Source organism: Carettochelys insculpta, chromosome 2 (assembly GCF_033958435.1).
Source record: "Carettochelys insculpta isolate YL-2023 chromosome 2, ASM3395843v1, whole genome shotgun sequence".
Taxonomy (NCBI): domain Eukaryota; kingdom Metazoa; phylum Chordata; order Testudines; family Carettochelyidae; genus Carettochelys; species Carettochelys insculpta.
In genome coordinates, this window is record NC_134138.1 from 50,036,298 (window position 1) to 50,043,607 (window position 7,310).

Consider the following 7,310-nt stretch of genomic DNA (forward strand, 5'->3'; position numbering starts at 1 on the left):
GACTGTTACCCCAGTTACCTTTGGTCCAGTTGTAGGACTTCTGTTTTAACAACCTGAAGCAAAAGTAGCACTTGTAGCAGATGATATTGAAAGTGGAGGAGTTAGTGACCACCTGGGAGAGAATGTGGATAGTGGCAGTGATTGTCTCCCACACTGGAAAGGATCACCTCTAACAAAGAAAGGGGGGTGCTTTGTTTTTTACCACCCCCTGAGATTCTTGCTTAAAGCAATTGAAATGCTGGAAAGGAATTTTGAAGAGTTGCTAGCTTCCAGAATGATATATCCTGAAAACAAGAGAGCTGCAGCCTCCTGGAAACATTCTGGCCCGTTGAAAAGTGAGTTTGTGAGGTTCTGCTATGTAGAGTTGTCACTAAGACTGTTTAATGGAACAATAGATGGCACAATCAGAGGGCAGCTCTGATAACATTTCCACAGCTGTCCACTGTGCTGAAACCATTTGTTTCTGTCCTCCATGTGTTAGTTTATACAAAATTACGACTTTTCTGTATTAAGCTACAACTTCTGGAAGGGAAGCACAGCACTTTATTGAATCTCCTGAATGTCTATTAAACAGTTACATTATGTGTGGAAGCCCACTGCAGTGAACACCTCTACTGATCCACAGCAGAGGTAAAGGACACAGCATTAGTGCAGGCTTCCCCAGTCTTTTTCTGGAGTGATCACCTCTGCAGGTGAAAAGGCAACTTATTCCTCATCAGGGCCTGAAGGGGTCAGCGGACAACCAGCCAGGGCTTTTTTCCAGATGAGGCAGTGTCTACAATTGGCTGTAGGGTTTGTGAAGCCAGCTGTTTTCCTATTAATAGTGCCAAGGATTCCTAGTGGTTGTCAAGCCAGTAGAGGCAACAAATGCTGGTCAGAGATCTTGGCTCCTGTGTCTGGCTATAAAACCAGCTACCAGAGATGCTACCAGAGTGACACTGCAGTTCCTCTGTTGGAGGAGTAGAAAAGGATCTTGTCACTGTTGCCAAGGGACCCAATATCCCCTCCTAGCTCTTCTCTGGCTACTAGGAGGGGAGAGACACCCTGACAAATCAACTCTTGTAGGTCACTTATCATCATGTCACATTAGAGTGTTGGCAGGGAAAACGTTGTTATATTCTGTTCTCATAGAAACATTGTTTTGTAAATGAATGCTTACTGATGTTCCCATGAGGTTCAATATTGTATTTAGCATTGTTAGTGAATCCTCCTTAATTTTCTCATGAAATTCAGCATTGTTTTGTTACTAAAATCCTGTTCGTGTTCTATACGACTGAATAACTCTACCTCCCTGTAACTTACATTCTGTTAATAATCTATTGGTACTTTACCTCCTGCTCAATAGGAAATTACCAGAGCGGAATGTCATATGGGCTACGTCTACACGTGCATGCTACATCGAAGTAGCTAATTTCGAAGTAGCGAATTTCGATGAATAGCGTCTACACGTCCTCCAGGGCCGGCAATGTCGATGTTCAACTTCGACGTTGCACAGCCCAACATCGAAATAGGCGCAGCGAGGGAACGTCTACACGCCCAAGTAGCACACATCGAAATAGCGATGCCAGGCACAGCTGCAGACAGGGTCACAGGGCGGACTAGCGCTTCCGGGGCAACAGCTAGCCGCTCCCTTAAAGGGCCCCTCCCAGACACACTCAGCCTGCACAGCACACGGTCTGAGGAGCCACAGGCACACAGACCCCGGGCGCCGCAGTCATGGACCCCCAGCAGCAGCAGCAGCAGCAGCCAGAGGTCCACCCAGCCCTCCCGGCAGGAGCAGGGCTTGCCCTGCTCCGTGCCATGCGGGAGGCAGCTGAGCACCTCCTTGCCCCAGAGGAGGAGATGCCCCCAGGGCACCAGGGCTCAACCCCTAACCCTGCAGCACCCCGCCCCCCCCCGCCTCACATGCCGGCGGCTGTGGAGCTACCCCACCAGCACCGACTGGTGGGAGCGGCTGGAGCTTGGGGAGTGGGACGACGACCGCTGGCTCAGGAACTTCAGGATGAGCCGGCAGACATTTCTGGAGCTGTGCCAGTGGCTCACCCCCGCACTCAGGCACCAGGACACTGCCATGTGGCGTGCCCTCACGGTGCAGAAACGGGTCAGCATCGCTGTCTGGAAGCTGGCCACTCCAGACAGCTACCGATCCGTAGGACAGCAGTTTGGTGTCGGCAAGGCCACCGTCGGGGCTGTCCTCATGGAGGTAAGCGAACCCACGGGGGGAGGGCAGGGCAGGGGGGCCAGGGCAGGGCAGGGCAGAGCAGGGGGACCAGGGCAGGGCAGGGGGGCCAGGGCAGGGGAGGGCAGGGCAGGGCAGGGCCACGCACACCCTGCTCACCCCTCATTGGTGCTGTCCCATGTGCTTTCTCTGCAGGTTGTCCGCGCCATCAACGCCATGCTCCTGCACAGGCTCGTGAGGCTGGGGGACCCAGATGCCACCATCGCCGCCTTTGCCACCCTGGGCTTCCCCAACTGCTTCGGGGCTCTGGATGGGACTCACATCCCCATCCGCGCCCCGCATCACAGTGGAGGACGATACCTCAATCGAAAGGGCTACCATTCTGTCGTTCTCCAGGCCTTGGTGGACAGCCGGGGACGTTTCCAGGACATTTATGTGGGCTGGCCTGGCAGCACCCATGACGCCCAGGTTTTCCGGAACTCAGGCCTGTGCCGCCGGCTGGAGGCGGGGACCTACATCCCCCAGCGGGAGATCCCTCTGGGGGACACCACCATGCCCTTCTGCGTCATCGCAGATGCGGCCTACCCCCTCCGGCCGTGGCTCATGCACCCCTACACGGGCCATCTCTCCGCTAGCCAGGAGCGCTTCAACCAGCGCCTGAACCATGCGCGCCAGTTGGTGGAGCGCTCATTTGGCCGCCTGAAGGGACGCTGGAGATGTCTCCTGACCCGCCTGGATGCAGGCCCCAACAACATCCCCCAGATTGTGGGTGCCTGCTGCGCCCTGCACAATTTGGTAGAGAGCAAGGGGGACACCTTTTTCCAGGGCTGGGCTGCGGAGGCCGGCAGGGCAGACGTCCAGCCACCTGCTGTCCCCAGTCGGCAGGTGGACCCCGAGGGGACCCGGGTCCGGGAGGCCCTGCGGGCCCACTTTGATGAACAGGCCGCGGGGTGAACTCTGCCCAGGCCCCCTACTGCCCGCCCCTTCGTCCACCACATTCCTGCCCCAACGCCTACACCATGGAGCACCCCACCGCACCCCCCTCCCACTTGTCCTGGACAAATGACAGGACGCACTTGTGGCTGAACTTAAACTTTTTTTTTTCTTTCCGAACCTTTTTTTTGTAACTGTAAATAAATATTTGAACCAAAAACCAAAAACTATGTACAAACATGTTGAACAAAAGCAATATGTACAAAAATAAAACAATACAAAGAAACAACAGTCCTCAATAATCAAAAGAAAACCAGGGAGGATAAAGGGGAGAACTATTTACATGGGGGGGATGGGGCAAACTGGGGGCAGAAAAGAACAGGGTCCAACTATATACAAGGGGAGGGCCATGTCCCGGGCCCCTCGCCCCTATAGCCCGGCACCGGGCATTGGCAGCCGGGAGCCCCGCCGCGGTCGCAGCCTGGTCCGTGGCTGGGTGGGGGCGGGCTGGACCAGAAGGTACGGTGGCCGGCGAGTGTCAGGTGGCTCCAGGGGTCCCTCGGCACTCCGGCCCTCGCCGGTGGGTGGCGGGGCGACGGCGGACGGGACGGCGACGGGCGGAGCAGCTGGTGGTGGGGCTGCAGGAGCAGGCAGGGCGGGCGATGTGGCGGCCGGCGCGGCATGGGGGGCCAGGTAGTCCACCAAGTGGTTAAATGTCTCCATGTAGGCCCCCCATGCCTCCTGGCGCCAGGCCAGCGCCCGCTCCTGAAGCTGGAGGTGCTGCTCCGCGACCTGCAGCTGCCGACGGTGGATGGCCAGCAGCTGGGGGTCCGTCGCCGTCGGCTGTTGGTGGCGCGGGGTCCGCCGTCTAGCCCGCCTTGGGGCCGGTCGGTCCTCAGCCGAGGGGCTGGCCTGGAGCGATGGTCCTGGAGGGCTCTCCGGGACGACTGACGCCTCGCCGGCGCTCTCTTCTGGTCCTTCTGATGGTGCAGGTGCAGGACACAGGAGACGAGGGGGGGAAGAAGAGTGGAGACAGGCGTTAGTGTGGGCCCCGAGCCGTGGCCTTTGTCCCCCCAGCCCTGTGCTGCAGGTTCCCCATCCCCGTCCCCGGGAGATGCTGCTGTGATGGATGGGGTTCAGGGGTCCCCCTGCACTGCACCCCGTCCCCTGGTGGGAGCGACTCTCACTTCACCCCACAGGGTCTGACAGCAGGAGAGGTTTCTTAGGCCACAGATGCCCAGTTTCTCCCAGGAGTGACAGCACCAGCTGTCGGAAGAGACAGTCCTTCCAACCCATCCTGGGGAGAAGACCCCAAGGGGTGCCCCTCTGGGATGCAGCTTTCCCCCTCCTCAGGCTGGCTGCCTTCCAGCTCTCCCTTCCCCTAGCCTCTACCTGTGGGCCCTGCCCTCGCCCCTCAAGTCCAAGCCAGCTCGGCTCCTCCCTCCTCTTTGTTCAGGGCAGAGGTGTCACCTGCCAGCTGTAGCCCCAGGATCCTCCTTTGCCCCTGGGAGCTATTCGGCTCTTGTTGCTCATATGTAGCCTGAGTCTCCCTTTGGCACTCCCCCCACTCTATCACATGCTGCTGCTGCTGCTGCTGCTGTTGCTGTTGCTGCTGCTGCTGCTGCGGGGTGTACCACCCCCTCCTCCCAGGGGCCCCTCGAGGTTCCGCTCCCCCCTGGCCCGGGGATGGGGCATGGCACTGTCATGCGGGGTGGCGGGGGGCAGGGGCTGATGCAGTGCTGTGAGGGCCATGGCCCTGGTGTCCTTGGGGCCATGGCCATGTGAGCATGTGGGGGGCCCTGGACACATATCTCTTACCCCCATCCCTCAAGCCCAGGGGTGCCCACCAGAGGGGGGTACCTACCTGTGGGTCCGCTCCCACGGTCCGGAGATCCCCGGGGGGTGGAGGCCCTGCTGCTGCTCTGGGATGGCAGGAGGAGGATCTGCAGCCCGGATTCTGCGGAGGAGGAGCCCCCCTCCTCCTCCTCCTCCTCCTCCTGCCGCGATGTCCCGGGGGTGGCCTCCGGGGGGGGCCCCCGAGGTGCGGGGCTTTCCTCTGGGGTGGACTCCATCTGCAGGGCCTGCTGGGGCTCGTCGGCCGAGGTGTCAAGGGTGGCCTGAGGGGAGGACATGTGCCGGGGGCCCAGGATGTCCCTGAGCTCCCTGTAAAAGGGGCAAGTGACGGGGGCGGCCCCAGATCGGCTGGCCAAATCCCGGGCCCGGGAGTAACCCTGCCGCAGCTCCTTCACCTTACTCCTGACGTGGTCAGGAGTGCGGGCAGGGTGACCCCGGGCACCCAGGCCGTCGGCCAGCCGAGCGAACGCATCTGCGTTCCGCCTCTTGCTCCCCATTACCTGGAGCACCTCCTCCTCGCTCCAGAGCCCCAGCAGGTCCCGCAGCTCGGCCTCCGTCCAGGAGGGGCCCCGCTGCCGCTTGCCAGCCTGGCTGCCCTGGCTCACCTTGGGGGGGGTCCCCTGGGGGCGCTGGGGGGGGCTGCTGGCCAGCCATCGCAGCTGTGTGGGGGGCTGAGGGTGGTGCAGTCTGGCCGCGTGTGCAGGCTGCAGCCTGCACGTTCCCTCAGCTTCTTGCACAGGAAGGGAGGGGGAGGGAACCTTTAAGGGGCCGCTCCATGCGGCCACCATTGAGCTGAGGGGCTGGAGAGAGCATCTCTCAACCCCCCAGCTGATGGCCGCCATGGAGGACCCGGCAATTTCGACGTTGCGGGATGCGGATCGTCTACACATGCCCTACTTCGACGTTGAACGTCGAAGTAGGGCGCTATTCTGATCCTCTCATGAGGTTAGTGACTTCGACGTCTCGCCACCTAACGTCAAAGTTAACTTCGAAATAGCGCCCGACGCGTGTAGCCGCAACGGGCGCTATTTCGAAGTTAGTGCCGCTACTTCGAAGTAGCGTGCACGTGTAGACACGGCTATGAGCAGTAGGAAATCAGTTTGAGCTGGAGGAATGGATAAAGGGAGTATGAGAAACTCTCCCCTGGTTTGTTGGGAAGGGGGGGTGAACAAAGGAGGAGAGAGGTATAAGTATTGCTCACTTCTTGTTGCAAGGTGCGCAGGCTTTGAGGAGAGATCCCCCTGTGCCTTACTTGGCATGCCAAATAAAGATTCTTCTTCCACTCTCGGTGTGTTATTGGGCCAGCGTTGCATACCGGGCACGAACTGCCACTCTGCCACCTTAAGAAGGAGGCAAAAAGAGTGAACCAGGAAAAGGTTTTGCCCATCTCCAACACTATCCTGTCTCCTAGGTCCTCTGCCCATCCCACCCTGCCCCAACTTGCCATAGGAATACATGGGGACTGAATGGGTTTGGAGAGACAAAAGGAATTAGACAGAGGAAAAAGTGATTGAAACGGAAGGGGTGAAATGGGGACAATGTGATTCAATCAAGAGAACACCTGGAGTTCATTCCTAGCTGGCTCTGTCACTGACTTGCTGTATGACCTTGCTTCGTTTTCCCCAGCTATAGAATGTGGATAACGGTACTTACCCACCTGTATAAAACATTGTGAGAGCTACAGTGGAAAGTGCTATATAAGAGCAAAGTATTTATTATTTACAATAAGATCTCTAAAGGCTGTGTGAAGCAAAGAATGCAAATAGTCATTGAAGGATAAGGCCATTAGCTCAGTTTACACACTGGGTTCCTGGCATGGGCACAAACCCAAGACTACAGGGAAGTCATGCAGAGTTCAATGAGCATACTGGCAACCTCAGGCTGTGCAAGGGAGACACTAATGACAAAGTGCCACTGGAACAGCCAACTGTGATGACAGGATTCCGTTTACTTAGAAATCCTGAAACCTGAAGGCAAGTTGTTTTAGAAAGGGAATGCCCCATAAACCCCTGGTGAACACAGAGACTGGCGTGAGACATGATGGGAAACGGGTGCCAAAACATAGCAAGAGCTCTCAAAATAGCCAGATATAAAATTTTGTATCATGCAACATCTTTTTATAAAAACAAAAAGAAGTCAAGTAGCACTTTAAAGACTAGCAAAATGGTTTATTAGGTGAGCTTTCGTGGGACAGACCCACTTCTTCAGACCATAGCCAGACCAGTCTGGCTATGGTCTGAAGAAGTGGGTCTGTCCCACGAAAGCTCACCTAATAAACCATTTTGCTAGTCTTTAAAGTGCTACTTGACTTCTTTTTGTTTTTATAGTGTATAGACTAGCATGG